The following is a 24,744-nucleotide window of genomic DNA, read 5'->3' as shown; positions in this document are numbered from 1 at the left end:
CATACGGGCCAAGTAATTGATCGAAGAGAAGATTCTCCGAGGTCTATTGGGAACTATTGGAAAATGCGAGGACGACTCCTTCGGGGCTTTCGATGGTGCCAAGTGGCTGAACGACATCAAGCTAATGGAATGCGGAAATGAGAAAGGATTTGATTTCCTTTCGTGCTGGATCTGCAGCCTTGGCCCTCTTTGGGCTGGCATGAAGATGGACCTGGTTCCGATCAAATCCCCCGCTGGAAGACGTTGCAGGTTTGGATACCTCCTCATGTATAGGAGGATGAAGCTCTACTTAGGCTGCGGCCTTGACCCTCTTTGGGCTGGTATGAAGATGGATCTGGTTCCGATCAGTGAAATCCCCCGCTGGACAAGGTTACTCGAGGTTGCCTCCTTCCTATACAGGAGGAGGAATCCAAGCTCTACTAAGGCTGCTCAAAGGGCAAAACAACAATTTTCTAGCGAAGGCCTGGGTGATTGTAAGGGTATGAGGGGGCGAGGGTTTAAGGTAATGGGTAATGACACGGATCTCCGGATCAGGATTGATTCAGAATTCTTGTCACTCTTGAAGTCCTCGCTGGGAGAGATCAAGTTCGATTTAAACCAGGTAAGAATGGTCCTGCCCTCCGATGGTGACAACGCCACTCAGGGAGCTAGGGGGAATGGATTGCTCGAAGTTAGTGAAGATTAACCTGCACCACTCAGAGGCAGCCAAGGATGAGCTGCTGAGAACTATGGGTAGAGATGACACTGATGTGGCCCTCATCCAGGAACCGTGGTAACAAGGTTCTTGGGCTCAGATAAAATTGCAAATTTTGCCCTTGAACTTTCCACTAAGGAACAGGGGCCAACTTCTCACATATCAATGAGTGCAGTCCGATTCAAGTTTTTAGTAATAAGGGGCCTCCTTCTTATAGCCGAGTCCGAACGGCGTGCCGTAGTGCGACACCCCTTAGGAGCGAAGTTTTACATGGCATAGTACCTCACAAATGTTGCCAGCGTTAGGAGGGGAAATCCACCGTTGAAAATTTTTTCTGATGGTCTCGCCAGGATTCGAACCCAGGCGTTCAGCGTCATAGGCGGACATGCTAACCTCTGCGCTACGTGGGCTCAAATCACGTAATCTAAATACCATCCCCCCAGGAGAAGGTAAGATTAGAAGCTATATCATAGCCAGTAGGGATTTAAACCTAACTCTGATTTCTCGTTTCAGGGATGAAGACTTAACGGTAGTGGCCTTTGAGAGACCTCGCAAACAAATACTGATCCTGGCTTCCATGTACCTACGATACGCAGAAGACATCTTACCTCATCTCAGAGGTTCCTGGTCAGTTGGTGTGAGAAAAAGGAGCATGACATTATGCTAGGAGGCGACACCAATCCACACCACAGTCTCTGGGAAGCAAAGATACCAATAAGAGGTGAGTCACTTTTTGATTACAGTTTATTCATGGGCTTGGTTGTATCCAATAGGGGCAATGCCCATACTTTCTAAAACCGGATCAGGGAACAGGTTAAAGATATAACGCTTGTAACAAACAGTGACTCGTTGAAAGTCTTGGGCTGGAACGTCTCCATACAGTGCTTCTTTTTGGGTCCCTTTAGTATATGTTTTCAGGTCGAGCACGAGATGGGGAAGAGGAGACCATACAGAAACTCGATAAGGACCAACTGGCAGAAGTTCAGAAAATAGAAGGAGAAGCTGGGGACCTCTCTAGGAGCCCTCTGGAGCACACAAGGAAACTGAAGACCGCAGCGGATCTTGTCACGGGATGCCTGAACGGGGCTTTTTGAAGCCATGTCCCGAACGAGTACCACCGCATAATACCAGCCAGTCGTGATGGTCAATGGAGCTTAAGGTATACAGGAGGGAAAGCAGGAAGCTTTTAAATAAGGCCAAGAGAAGGAACACGGCAGAGGGTTGCGACGAATATCGTGAGGTCTTTTGCAATTTCAAGAAGGTAGGCGCAATGTGCTCTTGAAGGATCCAAGGACGCCTAGCTCCCTTAGGATGGAGGACGCACTTACATCGAGAGTTGTCAGGAGACGGTGGAATTTCTGACGGAGACGCATTTTCCGGGCTGCCAGGAAGACGTTGGCGATCAAGATATCGCAATGCATATATTAGAGTGTCCAAAAAACCAAGTTTTTTTTTTTGAAACGCATACCATCCATTTTTTCCTTTTCATCCCCATAACCAAAAAATGAAATATTATGGCGATCGGTTAACGATAACCCTGGCCGCCACGATGTCCAAAGTTGGATATAGTGGAGGACCGTGGATAGGAGGATACGTACGGGTTAATTCGATAAGGTCCAGAAGGTGGCCTGAGTCGGAGTCGCAGAGGCACTGACATTCGCACCGCAGGTAGTTCTGGAAGCGATGCTGAATATGCATCCCATTGAGGCCTATATTCTGAACTTCACTGCCTTGGTCGGCATGCTGAAGGAGGGCAGGTGCGGCCACAGTTCCATTCTGTATGTTATGGATGCGGAGGTTACTGATTGGGATTAAGACATTCAGTAGTTGTTTTCGCGGGAGGTATGAATGGAGGGCGAATCCTGTGTTTGAGGAAGATGGAGTCAGTGACTGGATGGTCTCAACATCGGTTTGTCTCTGAGACTGCCGGACGTGTTTACGGTTTTTAAGGCAGAGGTCTGTGCTATTACAGTAGCCGCAGGAGAAATTCTTGTGAGGAATTTCCGCCCTCAAAACTCAGGACGGTATGGCGGCGCTCAAAGTCTTGGGTTCGAGGACTGTGAAGTCGAGGTGGGTTTGTATGGAGTCCCTGGATAGGCTCCGAGACCACAATGTGACACTGACATGAAGAGATTCCAGGAAATGAGGGGGCGGACGGATACGGTAGGAGACGTGTTTTTGAACATAGTAGATGGAATGCCCAGTGCGGGGTCGGTGGCATTAGGTACTCCGTAGACGAGTGCCGAACCGCTAGGGCGTTCTGGCCTGTCATCGACCGTAAAAGGAATAAGGAGACCACAATGTGACTCTGACATGAAGAGTTGCCAGGAAATGAGGGGGCGGACGGATCAGTAGGAGGCGTGTTATTGAACATAGATGGAATGGCCAGTGCGGGGTCGGTGGCATTAGGTACTCCGTAGACGAGTGCCGAACCGGGCGATCTGGCCTGTCATCGACCGTAAGAGGACTAAGGAGTTACTGACGTTCGGTAAGAGGTCGCTGTGTGCCTTATTAGGGGTCGTAACCGGACACTGTGCCATAGGCGGCATGGCGGCTTGCATGGTAATACCACACAATGAACACTGCAAGAGTAGTCTTGATGAGGATGAGAGCACTTGCTTTGTGCCTGTCCGGGCGGTCCTTTTGCGATCTGGGTGATCTTGCGAACGTACCACTAGCAGGTCTCCTGAGGTTTGTGGACGGGCGAAGGGGTTATAAGTACCTGCGAAGTCACATCCGTGCTTACTAAAGGGATAGGCGTTTCACCCCCCGCTCAAGTTCTCCATTCCTCCTGTTTCTTTTATTCGTGTACAACCTCTGGATATGGTCCGTGGTCTCATATCTTGTGTACGGAGTAGCTGTAACGGCAGTCGGGGACAATCAGCGGTATCGTGTGGAAAGTCTCAGTGAAAGGTCGGTTGGCACTGGCTCTTGCACAAATACTGAGTGCCTATGATGCTCGATATGACAATGCGAGTTATTGGCGCCTTAAAATAACCAATGGCCACCTTGTTCCTTCGGCGATCGGTCCTTTGGACTGGAACGGGCTTGCTCACCTACAGGAGCTTGACGAGGATCGCCACCTCCACATGAACATGTGTTCACAACAACAACACCGATCGCCAGATTTAAGGTCTTGGGCCCATAAAAGGCGCTTTTATTGCCCGATTTCGCTGAAATTTGGCACAGTGTGTTATATTAGGCTTCTCGACATCCGTGCCCTATATAGCTCCAAACTGTTTATATTTTGATAACGCCATTTTTGTCCTGGGTCCTATAAAAGTGTCATTTAGAACCCAATTTCGCTGAAATTTGACACAGTGAGCCGCGTTTCGATCCTACGACATCCACGTTCAATATGTCTATGCCATCGGTCTATATTTGGATATAGCTGCCATATAGACCGATCTCCCGAAAAGTCGCATTTATTATCCGAAATCGCTGAAATTTGGCTTTTCAACATCTGTGCCATATATGGTTAAAATCGGTCTATATTTTTATATAGTCGCCATATAGGCCAATATTCCGTTTTACTAACCGGAACAGGGAATTGTATTTATTAAACCACTCGATGTCCGTGCTGAGTTTGGTCCAAATCATCATATTTCGATATAGCTGCGATGGGTTCATAAATGATGAATTTTTCACCAGATTATGACGAAAGGAGATTAACATCTATGCCCGAGATGACTGGTGTCCAAAGTTTGACCCGGCCTAACATTCGCCTTTTTACTTGTTTTTAATATGGAATAACCCATTTGCATGTGCTTAGATATGTTGGCATGTAAACCAAAACATAGCAACAGCAATAAAAGCCATAGCCACACACAATAATAACAATAACAACAATATGATATGTTAATACAATTGTATATTCTAATTGTTGTCTTATTTTGTTGTTGTTGCATGCGCCAGGTTAAAGTTTTGTTGTTAAAATAGTTTTTTTTTTCTAATTTGTTTTGTACAATTCTGGCAGCTTTCTTTATGCCCTCCCGATGGTATGGTTCGTACATTAGAAGAATTTCTGAAAGAGGGAAAGCCGATCGACCACAACCTCCTCGCCCGGCATCCAACCGTCCATACGTCGTGGTCGTTGGTGGCTGTAATAGTTGTTGATATGTAGTTTCGTTTAATTGGTTCAGTAGTGTGTGGCCCCCTACACTCAGCAGCTAGGAGAGAAGATTCGAATGCGAATCAATAGAGAGTAGTAGCGGTAAAATAAAACAAGAGTGAGAGTAAAAGTGTATAGAGAGCGCAAGAGCGCAAGAATGTCTAAATTGTATCCCTATTGTGAAAGAGTTTAGTCGGTTATGATCGCTTCAACGGTTCAGTGGCAATGAACGTCGTGGTGGACAAACGCGAATCTAATTAAAAGTCAAAAAGAAACGTTGCTTTCTTAAATTATTCAAATAGAAATTTAAAATAATTAAGAGAAAACGAAGAAATACGCAAAAAAGTGACCAGTGCCGAAATCCAAAGAAAACGAGAAACACCATCAACCAAAACACAAACAACAAATTGTAAATAGAAGAAGTCATTCAAGGCGTGCGTCTTCTTTGCTAGAATATTGTTTGAAGTTATTAAAATACTCCACAAATAAATCCAGTTTGAAGAAACTCATACATATGTAAGTAAGGAGGATAGATCTTCCAAAGTTGTGCAATCTATTTTTTTCTAACTTAACAAAAGAAAAGATGATTAAAAAGGAAGAAACTTTTATATGTATGTATATATTCTTTAAGGCAAATGTGCATGTTTATATGTATTGCTGCAATAACAATTATCATTAATTTATTATGCAAACAATTAGACTTCTTCTTGTTTTTTTGTTGTTTTTTTTTTTGTCTTGCTCTTTTCACATTTGGCGGTTTTCGAAAATTGTTCTCTCACGTGTGCTGCTGCTGCTGTGATCATTTTGATCTCTCCTCTTCTCTTCTTGTGTTTTGTGTGGTATTATTCACAATTCTCATCAAGCATCATACATCAATCAGTCGCCGGCTATGCTGACATTTTCATCAGTGTTGCCACAAGATTTTTTTTATTGTACATTGACATTCTAAGTCAACCTAGAATGTCCGTCCGTCTGTCCACTTAGCATTTTCCCATCTATTTGTTATGAAGTCTACAAATATATAAATGTATCCTCCTATACACCGATCCACCGATGTGACTACTTGAACTCATAGGCTTCTCCATTTACATGCGATATAGCTTAAAGTTCCGAATGAAGTCTGATATGCGGGTATATATGCATATGGAAGATGTTTTTGCTTTTCAAAAGAGTGTGCAGTTCTACCGATCCCGATTACCATTTTGGTAGAAGAACGAACGCCATTGATTGTTGCAAATTCGCTTGGAATAAAAGACAAGGATAAGATGTTCTTATGTATGAGGCTGTAGTAATCATTATTTTCAATAGATCTGAAAACAACTATGAATGATTTGTTTATTTGCATCTTGATAATACCGAAAGCTTTACTGATCCTTTTACTTTACCTCAGTATTAGCCATGATTTATTACGAAACCGTATCCCCCATACATTTTTGTCGTTTTGGTTTATTTTGTCCTAATGGTTTGCATTTGAGGGCTTGTCGGTGGCAGCCCTCTGGTCCTTACACGACCTTACAGTCGTCTACTATGGACATACACCTAAGCCAGTAATCGGCTTGTTGTGCGCTCTAAGAGCTATAAAGTAACCTCTAAAAAGAAAATTTTAAGTTATGAATTCCGTGCTACTTACAAAATTCTTAATTTGGTTCATGTCTGGTATTGTGTCTCCACCTAAGTGCTGGTATCTGTTAGACGCGAAAGCGGGGCAATGACAAAGGAAACGCTCCAATGTCTCATCATCTTCCACGCATACCCTACACATGCTATCACTTGCCGCACCGATTTTACATAAGTGAGTTCGTAGTCCTATGTGTCCCGTTATGATACCAATAGCTATACTGACCTCCTTTCAGTAATAGCCTCGTCTTCTCACGATCTGGATCCACCCATAGGATTTTCGCCAACGGTTTCGCTGTTCCACAATGCTGCATGCGCATTCGTCGTCCACTCCCTTTACACGGACTGCGTCGTTCCGAAAGGCTTCGGGTTAACCAAGTTTATTGACGGCAGTCCTCTTGCCTTCATCGCCAAATCATCTGCCCTTTTATATCCCCTTACTCCGTTATGGCCCGGCACCCAAACGATGAGGATTTTGTCCTTGACGTCCTCGCGTTAGCACCACACCACTTCACACATTCCGTGATCGCCCGGATCTCCGCCTGCAGGACCGTATTATGGTCAGGCGGTCTAAAACAGATCTCAGTTCTTGGGTTCTCAAAGTAAACCCCCAAGACCACTCTGTCCTCTAGCTTTGATCCATCCGTGTAACGTGATTTTCCAGATGGCAAAACTAGGGTTCCGTCAATCCAAGACTGTGCCGTTGGCAGCAGTGCCCAGTGCGTGGGTTCCCTCTTTCTCCGTTATGGCTCAGCAACCCAACGGTGCGTATCGTTCTCTTCTCATTGAAGGCGTTAATACCCTTCTAACACTCTAAGAACTTACGCGACCTTACCGTTTTGGTTGTTATAATCCTAATGACCAACTTACTTTCCGTAGAAATATTCATACTTGACGGTCTCGCGTTAAACCCGTACTACCTCATGCACTATGTTGTCGAATTTCTTCCTTATTTCAGGCAATCGGAAATAGAACTCAGTTTCTGAATCTTCAATGAAGATGCCTGAACCTGTTTTATCCTTTAGCTTTGATCCATCCGTGTAGCATGCACTAGTAGATGACAATAAAGGAATTCTTTCAATCCAAGAAGAATTCGACCTATCGTCTCAGATACTCGATTCGAAACCACTTTCAATCCAATCCAGTAGGCGTTTTCGTCGACACCCCGAGATACAATATGTTTTTAAACCTGCCGAGCAAAAATTTTGATTGCCGGTTAAGTCAGTGGGTAATCTGAAAAAAAATTCAGTAACGAATTACTTTGATTACCGGTTAAGTCAGTCGGTATTCTGAAAAAATTTAGTAACGAATTACTTTCAGGTGTAGTCTCAATATTACTTTAACATGGAGGAAAGTGTTTAAGAGCCATTGGAGGAAAGTGCTGAGAGTCAAAATACCAACAGATAATAAATAATTAATTCTTCGTACAAATATTAAAGTGCTTAAAATAATGACATACCTCTAAACATACCGATGTATGAAAAACAATTGCTTCGATTTAATAATAAATATTGATAGAAAATAATGGCTGTCCGTTTTGAGATTGAAATGTATTATCCTTTCGTCGGAATAGGAAAGAGCCCATTCTGATCCTTATTTCTAAACTTGCTATTAAAATTCCAAATTCAGAATTGTTTAGTTTTTACACAGTTTTGGGGAGGTGGAAGGTGAAATATTTCGAAAGATGATTTTCTTCCGGATTTTTCGCACACCCCCATGATTCAAAGTCAAAATATCGAATCTGATGTCCGTTTTGATTGCCGGACACTGTAATCCTCTGAAACCGGACACAATGTCGTACTCAAGTACTTGAAATTTCTATTGACCACGAATACCGTAAAGTCCTGAGAATTTTTAACTCCTTCTATCAACGCGAAACGGTAACCAAATGAAAGGAAAATCAGTTTAGATAACGAATGCGGAAAAATCTGCCCAGAAAGCAAGATCGGGAATGGTCCAAGAGGGCCTTGAGAATTTTAAACCCTTCAATCTATGCGGTATAGTACTCAAATAAAAAGAAATTCAGAGTATATAACAAATGCGAAACATTTTGATAGATGGGAAGCCCGGGAAGGGTCCATCAGGGTCTTGAGTCCCTTCTTAACTCCTACAGCTAGTATTTATAAAAATTTTAAATAATTTTGTAAGCGAATGTTTTTGGTTCAAAATTATGGAAGAGATTTCTCGAACGATAAAGTTTAGAGAGTTACCGTGGATAAAAACCCTAATTTTTGGGAATAAATTTAAAAAATAAATCCCAAAATCATAAAATCATAAAAAAGAAAAAAAAAAAATATTGATTTCTTGAGAATATCGTTATTCCTTTAAGATTTAACATAATTCTTTTCGTTTTCAAATTTTCTTTTGGATTATTGCTTAATTTTAGCGTATTTTTTATTACCAATAAGAAATATTTAAATTCTTATAGGTATCCCATTATTTTTATACCCTCCACCATAGGATGGGGGTATACTAATTTCTTCATTCTGTTTGTAACTACTCGAAATATTCGTCTGAGACCCCATAAAGTATATATATTCTTGATCGTCGTGACATTTTATGTCGATCTAACCATGTTCGTCCGTCTGTCCGTCCGTCCGTCTGTCTGTCGAAAGCACGCTAACATTCGAAGGACTAAAGCTAGCCGCTTAAAATTTTGAACAAATACTTCTTATTAGTGTAGGTTGGTTGGTATTGTAAATGGGCCATATCGGTCCATGTTTTGACATAGCTGTCATATAAACCGATCTTGGGTCTTGACTTCTTGAGCCTCTAGAGGGCGTAATTCTTTTGCGATTGGGATGAAATTTTGCACAAAGTGTTTTGCTATGACTTCCAACAACTGTGCTAAATTAGGTTCAAATCGGTCAATAACCTGACATAGCTGCCATATAAACTGATCTTGGGTCTTGACTTCTTGAGCCTCTAGAGGGCGTAATTCTTTTCCGATTTGAATGAAATTGTGCACGAAGTATTTTGTTATGATATCCAATAATTGTGCCGAGTATGGTTCAAATTGGATCATAACCTGATATATCTGTCATACAAACCGATCTGGGGACTTGACTTTTTGAGCTTCTAAAGGGCGCAATTCCTATCCGATTTGCCTGAAATTTTGTAGGACGGATCCTCTCATGACCATCAACATACGTGTTTATTATGGTCTGAATCGATCTATAGCCTGATACAGCTCCCATATAAATCGATCTCTCTATTTTACTTCTTGAGCCCCCAAAGGGCGCAATTCTTTTTCGAATTGGCTGACATTTTACACAGATCTCCAGCATATAATTTAATTGTGGTCCAAACAGGACCATATCTTGATGTCGCTCTAATGGCAGAGCAAATTTTTCTTTTATCCTTTTTTGCCTAAAAAGAGACACCATTCGGCCCGGCCGAACTTAGCACGCTTTTACTTGTTTAATCTTAGATATTCCAACGAGTTATAAGATTATGATTACTGGTATACCAGTGGGTAATGATATGTGCTTACGTAGTTTTTGGTGGGCGTTGTAATGTCCTTATGATGTACTTCTTATCCATCGCCTAAAGCCAAATTACTACAGCCACACGTAAGTTAGTATCAATCCCATGGCAGCCGGCTGTACGTACTGGATTGACCCGATGGATTCCTTCATCGGCAAGGGCTGCCACCTCAGTGTACAACACCAACAACATAAGTTAGTATTGGTCTAATTGCGCTCCTATAGATCGTGGCTCTACTGCGAGCCTAAGGCCCGCCTACCTAGTGCCCAATATCTGAGAGCCTTCTTTGTGCTTTTCTGGATGTTATACTTTCAGTTCAATTTTCTATCACTCCCAAGTAGTTGACTTTGTTGGTTATTGAAACTTAATGCCTTTTTACTTGTTAGTTGTTATGATGCGTATATACTCATAAAAGGCTAAACCGATGATTAAAAACTTTTCACGAATTACTTTGACAGAAGAGTGCTTATTAATATTTGGGACCGTATACCTGTCACACCCTCAAAAATGCAATATGATTGTAGAGTAAGAAATAATGTTAATATTCGAAAAAAAAATTAGGTGAGGCAGCCCACCCCTGAAAACCTAATAGGACTTGTAGGCCGAACCGGACAATATGGGACTTAAATGAACGTAATGAATAAATTTAATATTAATGTCAAGTACCTGGGGAGCCGCTCTACCAATAAAAGCAGTTCAACAGGACATGTAGTCTGATCGGAACAATATGTAACTCAAATGTTTGATATCAGAGATTGAATCTCATCCACTAAAAATGCTCCAACCGAAATTAAGGCCTACCGGTATCGGGACTGTATGCTGCTCAAATGAAAGGCTTGTGGGAGTAGAATATGAATCTGACATTTAAATTAGGGACAAGTATAATGAGCTGCCTCGGATGGGCGTTTGATTCAAAAAAATACTCCAATGAATGGTTTCTGGGAATAGAGTATAAATCTTGCAACCAAATTTGAGGAAAAGTTGGCGTAGGAAGGATTTGTTAGTCTTCCATCTAAAATTGAACATTGCCGCACTCATCTTAATTCGAAAAAAATTTAATTGGTAACTCTGATCTTTGTTAGCATTGATCATAGTCATCACATCATCAACATCTAATCCTATTTGTGGATGTGGGATGCGATTAAATTTGGCAACGGTGTTGGTGGACTTTACATCATCATCATCATCATCATGTCTCTGTTTATTTTAAATAATCGTGGCAACAAGCAATTTAATTACCTTCCTTACCTCACATGCGCCACTAAAATGACCACACTTAATTTTCCTCCCGTTTCCCAGAGACCATCCATTCATCTATTTATCAATTCATTGCGAAGCGATCATCCGTACAGTGGGCATTCGTTTTTTTTTTGTTTGTTTTTTGAGAGATTTGCCACATCTGCATTGTGGTGTGAAAAGAGAAATGCATGATAATTATTACTAATTTGAGAAAATTAAAAAATATATCATAGAAGAAACTCAAATGAATGCATGTAAAATGGGTTAATTATAAATGCGCTCACAATCCAGTGGATGAAGAATGTGTTTACCAATTCGCAACGCAAAAACTAAATTAGATTTACAGTGGTTCAAAAGTGCCACATTGGATAGGTATAATTTCGGGTGGAAATAAATCTTATAAACTCTTCACCATAAATCTTATTAGATAAGATTTCCGGAGGAATACTCGACGTGGATATTGAAACGTATACATCGCTGCTATATAGATGCACAAAAAATCAAATTGGATTATAAAGCAGCTATATTATGTTATGTACCGATTTGAATCATATTTGGCACAGTTGTTGGAAGTCATAAAAAAACATGTCATGCAAAATTTCAACCAAATGGGATAAGAATTGGGCCATCTAGTGGCTCAAAAAGTCAAGATCCAAGATCGGTTTATATGGCAGCTATATCAAAACATTGACCGATGTGGCCCATTTGCAATCCCAACCGACCTACACAAATAAAAACTATTTCTGCAAAATTTCAAGCGGCTTTATACCTTCGAAAATTGGCGTGCTTTCGACAGTCATGACATTTTAGTCGATCTAGCCATGTCCGTCCGTCGGTTTCTCGAAAGCACGCCAAATTTCGAAGGAGTAAAGCTATGCGCTTGAAATTTTGCACGATCTCTGTTTTGGCTGAAATTTTGCACAACGACTTTCCTTTGACCTTCAACGTACGTGGTCTGAATCGGTCCAAAATATAAACCTAACTCCCGATTTTATTTCTTGAACCTCTAGAAGGCGTAATGATTGTCCGATCAGGTTGAAATTCGGCTCGGTCGAACATAACACGCTTTTACTTTTTTTTTTTTTTTTTTTTTTTTTGCAGAGTTAGGATGGCGATATAACTCACAAATGTAGCCAGCTTTAGTAAGGGGATTACCACCGCTGAACATTTTTCTGATGTTTCTGCCGGGATTTGATGCCTGGCGTTCGGCATAATAGGCGGACATGCTAAGTCCTGCGCCACGGTGGCTAACACTCATTAGTGACCCATTTTTGGCTAGCGCCTCAGTAGTTCCATTTCCGGGCAACTGCGATTGCTTGGGACCCCGCACAACTTGTCAGCCTTCGCCATGATGCGAAATACTCCTTCCATATCTCGCCTTGTCTTGACTTACATGAGACGTGATTAGGACCGATTTAAGGTATTTCACCCCTAAATGGCATATTTATTACCCGATTTGGCTGAAATTCGGTACAGTGAGTTGTGTTAGACCCCTACACATCCTTCCCGTATATGGTGCTTATTAAATCATATTTGGACATATATGCCATATAGACCGATCTCCCGATTTACCATCTTGAACCCCCATAAGGCCCATTTATTGCCCGATTTCGGTGAAATTGAACATTGAATTGTGTTAGACCCTCGACGTCCGTGCTGGGCTTAGTCCTGACCTGCCCATATTTCGATGTACTATATGTAGTACATCCGTAAGCATGTCCGCCTATGACGCAGAATGCCTGGGTTCGAATCCTGGCAGGAACATCAGAAAATTTTTCAGCAGCGGTTATCCCCTCCTAATGCGGGCGATATTTGTGAGGTACTTTGCCATGTAAAATCTTCTCCCCAAAGAGGTGTCGCTCTGCGGCACGCCGTTCGGACTCGGCTATAAAAAGGAGGTCCCTTATCATTGAGCTTAAAATTTAATAGGACAACACTCATTGATTTGTAAGAAGTTTGCCCCAGTTCCGATCTTTAAGTCTTTTGTGTTAATTTTTCCATCGAGAAGAGCTTAATGATCGAAGATTTTTTGCAATGGGAAAATTAAAGCCACAGGAAATACACCACACCAACCATGATTTGACGTGTTTCAACCCCTTGGTAAGAAGAAGGTCATCATCAGCAACCGCTCATTGTTGCCCGAACATCGCGGGTTGATACCAAATGCCTGGCACAGGCGATTTTTTATACCCACCACCGAAGGATGGGGGTATATTCATTTTGTCATTCTGTTTGCAACGGATCGAAATTCCATTTCCGACCCTTAAAGTATATATATTCTTGATCGTCGTAAAAATCTAAGACGATCTAAAAATTCTAAAATCTAAGATGAAATCACGCTACAGTGTTTAAAAATAGAGATATCTAGCTGAACCTTTGCACAGATCCCTTTTTTTTTGTTCATAAGCAGGTTAAGTTCCAAGATGGGCTATATCGGACTATATCTTCATATAGCCCCCATATAGACCGATCCGCCGATTTGGGCTCTTAGGCCCATACAAGTCACATTTGTTATCCGAGTTTGCTGAAATTTAGTTGTGCTAGGCCCTTCGAAATCCTTCTTCAATTTGGCCCAGATCGGTCCAGATTTGGATATAGCTGCCATATAGACCGATCTCTCGATTTAAAGTTTTGGGCCCATAAAAGGAGCGTTTATTATCCGATTTTGCCAAAATTTGGAACAATGAATTGTGTTAGGCGCTTCGATATCCTTCTTCGATTTGGCCCAGATCGGTCCAGATTTGGATATATCTGCCATATAGACCGATCTGTCGATTTAAAGTCTTAGGCCCATAAAAGACGCATTTATTTTCCAATTTCGTCGAAATTTGGGACAGTGAGTTGTGTAAGGCCACTCGAAATCTTTTTGTAATTTGACCAGATCGGTTCAGATTTGGATATAGCTGTCATATAGACCGATCTTTCGATTTAAGGTCTTAGGCCCACAAAAGGCGCATTTATTTTCCAATTTCGCCGAAATTTGGGACATTGAGTTGTGTTAGGCCATTCGACATCTTTCTGCAATTGGGCTCAGATCGGTCCAGTTTTGAATATAGTTCCCATATAGACCGATCTCTCGATTTATGTCTTGGGCCCATAAAAGACGCACTTATTGTCCGATGTCGCTGAAATTTGTGACAGTGAGTTGTGTTAGGCCCCTCGACATATTTCTGCAATTTGACTCAGATCGGTCCAGATTTGAATATAGTTCCTATATAGACCGATCTCTCGATTTATGTCTTGGGCCCATAAAAGACGCACTTATTGTCCGATGTCGCTGAAATTTGACACAGTGACTTGTGTTATGCTTTTCGACATCCGCGTCGTATATGGTTCAGATCAGTCTATATTTGGATATAGCTACCAAAAAGACCAATATTTTGTTCTACAAAATTGAATAATGACTTGTAGTTATTAGACCACTTAATGTCCGTGCCGAATTGGATCCAAATTGGACCATATTTCGATATAGCTACTATGTGGGTATAAATTATGCATTTTTCATTGAAACTTGCGCAAAATGGTGTGAATTTCAATGATAACTATCGGTACAGGTGAACTAGTACGAAATACAATACATGCTTATCGAAAAATATTTCCTTGGTTGATTTATTAGAACAACACGTCTCATTATTTTGTAAATAAATAATTTCGTTCTAATTCTAGAAAAAAACAAATTCTAGGTTGCATTTACATTTGTACTTCGTGGTAAAATTCGATCAAAATAATTTAAACAAACACATTGTTTTCGATTTTATGAATTCAAATACTTGCAGAACTTTAAATTACCATTAACAACATATTCCTATACAAATATACATATATATGTATATATTGATTGTTCACCTTGAAACTTAAAACATAAATATGTATATATGTCTTAGCATTCTTGCCTCTTTTTAAGAAAATATTTGTTTTTCATACTACTTCCGCCATCAAAATGTCAGGTCGGCTAGTTTTAGGATTGTTGAAAGAACATTTTACCCAACTGCTAGTGTCCGACGTTGGCGGCGAAGAGGATACCGCAGAACCAATCCCTGAAGATGGTATAGAATGTTATCCTTCTTGTCAGAATGAGATCCAAGTAGCAGTAAGCCGACTAAAGAACAACAAGGCAGCAGGAGCCGACGGGTTACCCGCTGAACTATTTAAGACCGGAGGCGACACGCTGATAAGGCGTATGCATCAGCTTATCTGCACAATCTGGCTAGAAGAATGCATACATGATGATTGGAACCTCAGCATACTATGTCCCCTTCACAAGAAAGGAGACAAGACGGAATGTGCCAACTACAGAGGAATAAGTCTCCTCTCCATCGCATACAAGGTACTCTCGAGCGTACTGTGTGAGATAATTGGGCCCTATCAATTCGGCTTTAGACCTGGTAAATTCACACTGCGCAAAATCCTGGAAAAGACCCGAGAAGGACAAATCAACACCTACCATCTCTTTATTGACTACAAAGCCACCTTCAATACTCCTTTACGTTCAAAGGTATTTCAAGCCATGTCTGAGTTTGGTATCCCTGCAAAATTAATAAGACTCTGTAGGATGATACTTGCTGATATACGTTGCTCAGTAAGAATAGGAAAGAATCTCTCCGAACCATTTAATACCAAACTAGGTTTCAGGCAAGGAGACAGCCTATCGTGTGATCTCTTTAATATCCTGTTGGAGAAGATTATGCGAGATGCAGATGTGAATAGACATGGCACACGCAAACCGGGAAGACCAAAAGCCCGATGGAACGATCAAGTGGTGGGAGACACCTCGAAACTTGGTGTGAGAGATTTTAGAATGAGAGCAGAAGATCGAGGCGCTTGGAACGCTATTCTACGTTCGGCTAGTGGAACAAATATTCTGTCATAGCCAATTAAAGTAAGTTTAAGGATTGTTTCCCCTATTCAAGCAGATGTCCCGATTTATGTGCCGAATTTAACATCTGAATGTAACTTATCGCTGCTGTGTCTTCGCTAGAATCAATCATCTATTATCTAAGTTAATCCAGGATTGTTTTTCTAACTTTTTTCCATTTACCTTTATATTTCCTCAACAAAATCACACATAAAAACAAACTCGGATAAAAGAAACGCTAAAATGTGTTTTTGTTTTCAGTAAAGCGATGTTCGGAAAGTGACATTAATTTTCAGTCATGCGACAATGCATAAGTGAAAGTAAATTTTAACGTAACTTGAGTTGAAAAATACCAATGTTCTGTGGCACTCTTTTAAAGTCTGAGACAACCATGGGCAAAGGGCAAGAAAGTTTTTGATGACAAGAATGTTTTCAATTTCGGCTGTTAGGGCGAAGATAATTTTAATTCACAATTTTTCGTTTGTTTTTCTTTTGAGACGAGCTTAATGATCGGAGATTTTTGCAATGGAAAAGGAAAGCCAGAGATCTCAACACACGAAGCTCGTTTCGCCTTTGGTTAGATGACTTTTCATCCATATTAGGTGTGGAGCCTTTAAGGCTTTTGTTTCGGATGTTAACTATTTAAATGATGTACTGTAAAAGAACTTTCCGATGAATAACTTTTTTTCTTCCGTAAAATGCAATAATTTTTTTTTTCAGTAGAAATTTATAATAAAACTATTAAAGTTATATTTATTTGAAATGCTTAAAATTACGTTCTTTTTTATGATTAAAAACGTAGAACCTTTTTTCTGCATTTCGCGCGAAGGCCATAAAAATTATATTAATTGTAATCATTTCTTCAATTCCGTATAATTTTTATTCCTGATTTGTTGGCAAGCAAGACAAATATAACAAGAGCTTGCGAAATTTTAGAAATAATGAAATACATACGTTGTCCATTATTTAGTTTAAAATCAGAATACCATACGTACTCCCTTGCATTTGTCTAACAATTGACACTGAACTGTTAAATATCAGTTTAACGCCTAATGCAAATAATCTACAAAATCTAACAATAATCAAAGTGTAGACGACAGTGAAGGGGGAAATTTGTTGGGAACTTTTCTATTGCTATGCAAAAGTAAAAAAATTATTAGAACTACTTTTAAATGTTTATTTTATAGAAAATTATGTCGAATTTTTATTGTCTTAGAAAATTTCTACATACATAAAGGGTGATATTTTTGAGGTTAGGATTTTCATGCATTAGTATTTGACTGATCACGTGGGATTTCAGACATGGTGTCAAAGAGAAAGATGCTCAGTATGCTTTGACATTTCATCATGAATAGACTTACTAACGAGCAACGCTTGCAAATCATTGAATTTTATTACCAAAATCAGTGTTCGGTTCGAAATGTGTTCAAATTTTGACAAATTTTGTTCAGCGATGAGGCTCATTTCTGGTTGAATGGCTACGTAAATAAGCAAAATTGCCGCATTTGGAGTGAAGAGCAACCAGAAGCCGTTCAAGAACTGCCCATGCATCCCGAAAAATGCACTGTTTGGTGTGGTTTGTACGCTGGTGGAATCATTGGACCGTATTTTTTCAAAGATGCTGTTGGACGCAACGTTAACGGTGAATGAACACATTTCGAACCGAACACTGATTTTGGTAATAAAATTCAATGATTTGCAAGCGTTGCTCGTTAGTAAGTCTATTCATGATGAAATGTCAAAGCATACTGAGCATCTTTCTCTTTGACACCATGTCTGAAATCCTACGTGATCTGTCAAATACTAATGCATGAAAATCCTAACCTCAAAAAAATCACCCTTTAGAAAAAATATCACAAAAGTTATTTCAATTAAAAATTTAATTGGAAAAAAATTCGTTTTCAATTTAAACATTAATTAAATCAATAATTTTTTTAATTGAAACCGAATTTTTTTCAATTACGATCGGGATTGAAATTTATGCAATTTTCAATTAAACATTGAATCTGAACTTTTTATACCCTCCACCATACGATGGGGGTATACTAAATTCATCATTCTGTTTGTAACTCCTCGAAATATGCCTTTGAGACCCCATAAAGTTTATATATTCTTGATCGTCATGTCATTTTAAGTCGGTCTAGCCATGTCCGTCTGTCTGTCGAAATCACGCAAACTTTCGAAGGAGTAAAGCTAGCGGCTTTAAATTTTGCACAATTTATTAGTGTAGGTCGGTTGGGACTGTAAATGGGCTATATTGATCAATGTTTTGATAAAGCTGCCATATAAACCGATCTTGAATCATGACTTCTTGAGCGCAATTCTTATCCGATTTGGCTGAAATTTTGGAGAAGTGCTTTGTTTTGACTTCCAACAACTGTGCTGAGTATGGTTGAAATCGGTCCATAACCTGATATAGCTGTCATATAAACCGATTTTGAATCATCACTTCTTGAGCCACTAGAGAGCGCAAATCTTTTCCGATTTGGCTGAAATTTTCCAAGAAGTGTTTTGTTATGACTTCCAACAACTGTGCCAAATATGGTTTTAATTGGTTCATAACCTGATATAGCTGCCATATAAACCGATCTGGGATCTGCTCCGCCCTTAAACTCCCTTCAGAAAAGACTAGAAAAGAAAGTGGAAACTACGGAGGACACAGATATAATGGTCAAGCGGATCATGAGGGCCCTGAATGATTCGTTTATGTCAGCATGTCCTAGCAAACAGAGTCCACCATGGTGGACCCCAAAACTGGTTGGAAGGGGTCCAAGGTCCCAGGGGTAAGGAAGGACTACAGAAAACTCATTAACAAGGCGAAGCTAAGAAAGGCTGACAACAAATCCTTCGTGGAATTCTGCAGCTCTGTGGAGGATACATCTCAGGCATCTAGGCGAAGGAAGATCCTATTCTCAAGACCTATTAAAGTGGGATACATTGAGAAGTCTGAGAATGTATGCACAATATTTAGTGAGAAAACGTTAGAAGTACTCGTTGATACACATATCCCGGTAAATACACACATATCCGAAAGGAAAACGTGGCGCCAGAAGAGGTTGTCACTGATATGCAATCGTTAGAGGTTATTGGGGAGACTGTATCTGAGTAGAAAATCTTTCGGGCGATAAAAAGTCTCAACTCCTTTAAGTCGCCAGGCCCTGATAATGTATCACCGGTTATATTACAAGCTGTGTCCAACAGATTGGCTCCTTGGCTTAGATATACTCAGCTTGTATCAATATGTCATATATACCTGGAGGTACACAAAGGTAATTTTCATTCCAAAAGAAGGAAATCTTTACCACACGTAGGCGAAAGCTTTTTGTCCTAATAGTCTGTCATCGTTTATGCTAAAGACTCTAGAGAGGTTGATAAAAACATATCTTAGACCAAAGTTCCCTGGAGATTGCCTGTTTGGGCAACAGCATGCATATAGTAAGGGCAAATCCACTAAAACATCCCTTCACGACTTAGTAGGCTACATCGAAGGCTTTTTTGCTATCAAGGAATACACAAGGGAATTCAAAGATGCTTTCAACGATGTAAAACCGACAGCAATCATTAAGGAACTGGAGTTTCAAGGCATCGACAATACCATACATAAGTTTATTAATAACTTACTTACTAAAAGATACATTACGGCAAGCTTGGGATCTGTTGATCTACAAAAATGTGTTAGCAGATGAACACCTCAGGAGATGTACTGTCTCCCCTACTTTGGAATATAGCCATTTACAATATATTATTGTCTCTACAAGAAAAAGGTGTAAAAGTGGTCGTGTTGATGATGTGGCTGTTACTATTGAAGACAATTTTCCAAGCACAGGAATCCCTACGTACAGCTCCCTACGTATGGGATACTGAAAGCGGTCTAGGTGTAATTCTAAGACGAATGTATTGTAGTTCTTTTCAGCAAGAGATATATGTTACCTACAGTGGCACCTGTTTTCCCGGGAAGTATTTCTTCGGAGACGGACAAGACTTTGTGGAAGGATGAATACACGCTAATTATCCATAACGAGGTGTTGCTATACTGGCGCGACCGAGTGATTTGGTGCTGTGCATGACATGGCCTGGCACCTGCCTTGCCAATGTTGATGCAGCGGCCATCGTTGGTTCCCGTAACTGTTGTGGTTGTGTTCGGTCATCCGTGAGGGTGGCCCCGTTGATTGTGAGCCCCATGTTGATGCAGATATATGTGGCGTAGCCCGTGAGGGCTGCCGTGTCCTGTTTGTGTATATCGTCCTGTTGTATGTTTTGTGCATACTTTTGTATGCTGGCTTAAGGTCGGCTTAGGACGATTAATTTCTTCCAGTTGACCAGTCTGGAACTGTTTGGGGTTCAACTGGTAGTAGTCTTTTAAGGCTACAAAGTCTGACTGGAGACTTTAATCTGGTACCACGGGTGTCAGGAGCCCCTGGAACTTCGGTTCCAGCCTGACAATGGTGAGGCCCCAGTAGGGAGCAGCGTGGTGTTTGTGCTTTATACCCAAATCGCGGGTAGAGCATAAGCTCGGCGTGGAGTTGTGTTTTCAACCGGGTGCCGTGACCCATAGATCGGAAGGAGTTTTGGGTAGTGCTCCGCTCCTAACCAAGGAGGTGAACACGTCCAAAAACATGGGATCACATTGGTACCATGTGGAGGCGTTGGTAGACGGATTGTATTCACCCTTGGGCCTTGGGCCTCGCAGGTTTGGGCCATGATGGCAGGCATCTGCGTTAAACACGACATTCGTGGCACCTGTCTCCTTGTGAGGAGAGAATGTTCCATTTACTGATGGCGCAAAATACCTAGGTGTTTTGCTAGATAGGAACTGAACTTAATTTTAGAAAGGGCAGGAAAGGCAACTCTCGCCCTATACACCTGCAAGAGAACTATTGGCAAATGTTGAGGGTTTAAAGCGCGTGTTAGGCACTGGGTATCTACTGCCCAGTGCTATATGGCGTTGTTGTCTAGTAGACGGCACTTCTAAAATCAACCTACTGTTCGATACTTTTGTAATTCGGATCTAAGGCATAGCTTGTTTGTGTATTACAGCCGTATAGAGGACGACACCATCTGATGCTCTGATTTTTATTCTACAAGTAATGCCTCTGGTCATTGAGGTTTGACAAATTGCTACAATCACTACCGTAGAGAACAGGGAGCTCTTTCTTTGGTCAAGCAGCAAAACTTTATGTTCATATAAAATTTTGAGGGATTTGATTGAATTATTAAAATTTGGCTAAAGTAAAGTTGGTATAAAATTCTTGTCAAAATATGATGATTTGGAAAGTGCAAGAATCTTTTATTGTAAAAAGTCTTTTGATTGCTTTGAATTTTTTTTATGTTTTTGCTTTCGTTATATTTATTTTCTTTTTATTGTAAACATTGCCAATGAACTTGCCCCCTATTCATTTTCATATAATTTGGCTTTTATTCAATTTTTGTTTTGTTTTTTTCCCCAATTGATACGGAGTAGTAGTCTTTGTGTTTTGTTGAATTCTTTTTTTATTTGCCAGCAATTAGGCGATCCACAACGTTCGTTTGATCCCTTCTCGCTGGTTAATAGTTTTTGTATATTTTTCGGGGGTTTGCTCCTACTGTGCCAACACTTTAGAAATAAATTTGTTTTGGCATTTTTGTTCTCGTTTTCATTTTTAATTTTATTTGTATTAATTGAATTGATATCAATTTAGAGCGATGATGTTAATTCTTTTGTATGCATTTATTGCCATAACCCTTCGAGGGCTGTATTTGCCAATTTGATATCGTGGGATTTATTAAAGCGGGCTGCGCAAAGTACAGGCATTCTGTTAGATGATTCGCAATAGATCTTCGGTAAACCTTTAGTTGACGTTAAATCAGAGGGTCGGTTACACTTATAGCAAAAATCAAGCACGGCGACGACAAGTTGACCACAATGGTTCATAAAAGTGAATCAACATTCTGATGTTTTCCAATCAACCTTAAATGTTCTTAAATCAACAACAGTTCTTTTGAACGAAACGTGCACAGGCGTTGACGTTCTTTCAAGGTTTATAGATTGAAACAAACATTTTTTGTAGGGATGATGTTCACAACGATCGTTGCATGAAACAACACAGTGTGTTCACAAAACCAACCCCGCATGTTGACAATATTTTCAACAGCGTCTGCTTATGATAATGTCACCATTAATGCAGGAATTTTTAAAATTTTTTTCTATCAGTGTAAACAAGATGTGGGCACATATTTGTTACTTTCACTCACCTCTCCGAATTTCAAAGAAATTTAAAATAAAACAATTCACCTTTTCAGATTTGGGGTCTTGACTTCTTGAGCGTCTATAGGGCGCTATTCCCATTCGATTTGTCTGAAGTTTTGCACGACGTGTTCTGTTATGACTTTAAACAACTACGCTAAGTATGGTTTAAATCGGTCCATAACATGATATAGCTGCCATATAAACAGATCTTGAATCTTGACTTCTTGAGCGTCTAGAGGGCGCAATTCTCATCCAATTTGGCTGAAGTTTTGCATGAGGTGTTTTATTATGACTTCCAAAAACTATGTTAAATATGGTTGAAATCGGTCCTTTACCTGATATAGCTGCCATTTAAAACGATCTGGGATCTTGACTTCTTGATCCGCCAGAGGTCGTAATTATTATCCGATTTGGCTGAAATTGTGTACAACGGCTTCTCTTATAAACATATAAACCTTAAAATACGTGTCAAATATGGTCCTTATCGTTCTATAGCCTGATACAGCTCCCATATAAAACGATCTCTCTATTTAACTTCTTAAGCCCCTAAAGGGCGCAATTCTTGATCGAATTGGCTGAAATTATACACAATGGCTCCTTCTATGGTCTCCAACACTCAATTCAATTATGGTCGGAATCAGACCATAACTTGATATAGCTTCAATATTATAGCAATTATTTTCTTTTATCTTTTGTTTGCCTAAAAAGAGATATCGGGAAAGGAACTCGACAAATGCGATCTATGGTGGATTCGGCCCGGCCGAACTTTGCATATTTTTATTTTTAGTATTTTGCCACTTTTTTCCAAATATTTAACAAATTTTGTCTTCTTCTTTTATTTAAACAAAATTTGTTTGAATGAAAGCCGCTGATTTTAAGTGCGACATTTTCCATCGTAGACTTGCAACAAATGCAACATTTCTTGAAAGAAATGCAACATTTTTCCACTCTCTGTAGGCAACACCATTACAAACGAAAACTACACCCGATAATGGGGTTAAATTTTTTTTGAACAAACGAACAAAAAATTTCGATTTCAGTGCAAAATGTCGAAAAAATGCTACTCTTTTTTGCACAATCGAAATTACGATAAGATTTCTATTGAAATTGTCGAATTGGCAGGTTGAATGAATTGTCGTATTTTAACCGATTAGTTATGTAGACGGGCCGTAGGCTCTAAATGGTGCCTGAATCCGAGAATAGTCCACTGGCTCTACAGGAGCGTGATTAGACCAATACTAACTTACGCCTCAGTAGTTTGGTGGACTGCTATGGAGAAAAAGTGCAACATAAGGACCATACAACAGGTTCAGAGAACATGTTGTCTTGGCATAGGCGGAGTGCCCACTAGGGCACTGGAGACTATTCTAGATATCCGACCCATTGACATACATATTAAATGTGAGGCAGCCACTGCGGCTATGAGACTTAAGACGATGGGAGAATGGATTGAGGATGGGAGCAGCTCATACCATCGCGGTATAATCGAGGCAACGATAGGAAACCTGGAAGAAAGTGGAGAGGTTTCCGATTGGATACCTGAGATGAACCTTGAAGTCGAGTGCGACGCACTGCTGCCATCAGCACAGTCTTGGATTGATGGAACCCTAGTATTGCCATCTGGAAGATCATGTTACAAGGATGGATCAAAGCTAGAGGACAGAGTGGGCCTGGGGGTTTACATTGAAAACACAGGGACTGACATCTGTTTCAGAATACGGTCCTGCAAGCGGAGATCCGGGCGATCACGGAATGCATGAAGTGGTGTGGTGCTAATGCGAGGACGTCGAGTGTGCACATCTTTACCGACATTGAAATTGCCATAAGGGCAATAACAAGCAGGACGGTAAGGTCACAAACAGTCTTGCATTGTAAGGAGGAGATTAACGCCTTCTTTGAGGATGACAAAATCCGCATCGTTCGGGTGCCGAGCCATAACGGAGTAAGGGGAAATGAAAGGGCAGACGATTTGGCAGTGAAGGCCAGAGGACTGCCGTCAATAGACTTGGTTAACTCGAAGTCTTTCTTGTCGACGCAGTCCGAGTTAAGGGATTGGGCGACGAATGTGCATGCAACATTGTGGAACAGCGAAACGGTCGGTAGGACGGCGAAAAACCTATATGGGGATCCAGATCGTGAGAAGATGAGGCTATTACTGAAAGGAAGCAAGAAGGAGGTCAGTATAGCTATTGGTATCATAACGGGACACATAGGACTACGAGCTTATGTAAAATCGGTGCGGCAAGTGATAGCATGCGGGGAAAATGATGAGACGTTGGAGCATTTCCTTTGTCATTGCCCGGCTTTCGCGTCCAACAGATACCGGTACTTAGGTGGAGACACAATATCAGACATGAACCAACTTAGGGGAGTGGCATTGAAAACAATTAAGGATTTTGTAAGTAGCACGGAATACCTAACTTAAAATTTTCTTTTTAGAGGTTACTTTATAGTTTTTAGAGCGCACAACAAGCCGATTACTGGCTTAGGTGTATGTCCATAGTGGCATGGGGAGG

At 40.5% G+C, this 24,744-nt stretch overlaps 1 protein-coding gene across 1 annotated transcript in view; it reads left to right on the top strand.

Moving 5' to 3' along the window:
• Positions 1–4,903: 4,903 nt before the first annotated feature.
• The window catches only part of LOC106088617 (progestin and adipoQ receptor family member 3), a 94,777-nt gene continuing 74,936 nt past the window's right edge, over positions 4,904–24,744 (top strand). The window contains exon 1 of the mRNA XM_059363124.1: positions 4,904–5,321. The gene's annotated coding sequence lies outside the window, so the exon portion shown is untranslated. The remainder of the gene's footprint in view (positions 5,322–24,744) is intronic.

Source organism: Stomoxys calcitrans, chromosome 2, assembly GCF_963082655.1.
Source record: "Stomoxys calcitrans chromosome 2, idStoCalc2.1, whole genome shotgun sequence".
In the NCBI taxonomy this organism is placed as follows: Eukaryota; Metazoa; Arthropoda; class Insecta; order Diptera; family Muscidae; genus Stomoxys; species Stomoxys calcitrans.
The sequence above is the reverse complement of the archived record's forward strand: the minus strand, read 5'-3'. Positions and strand labels throughout refer to the sequence as shown.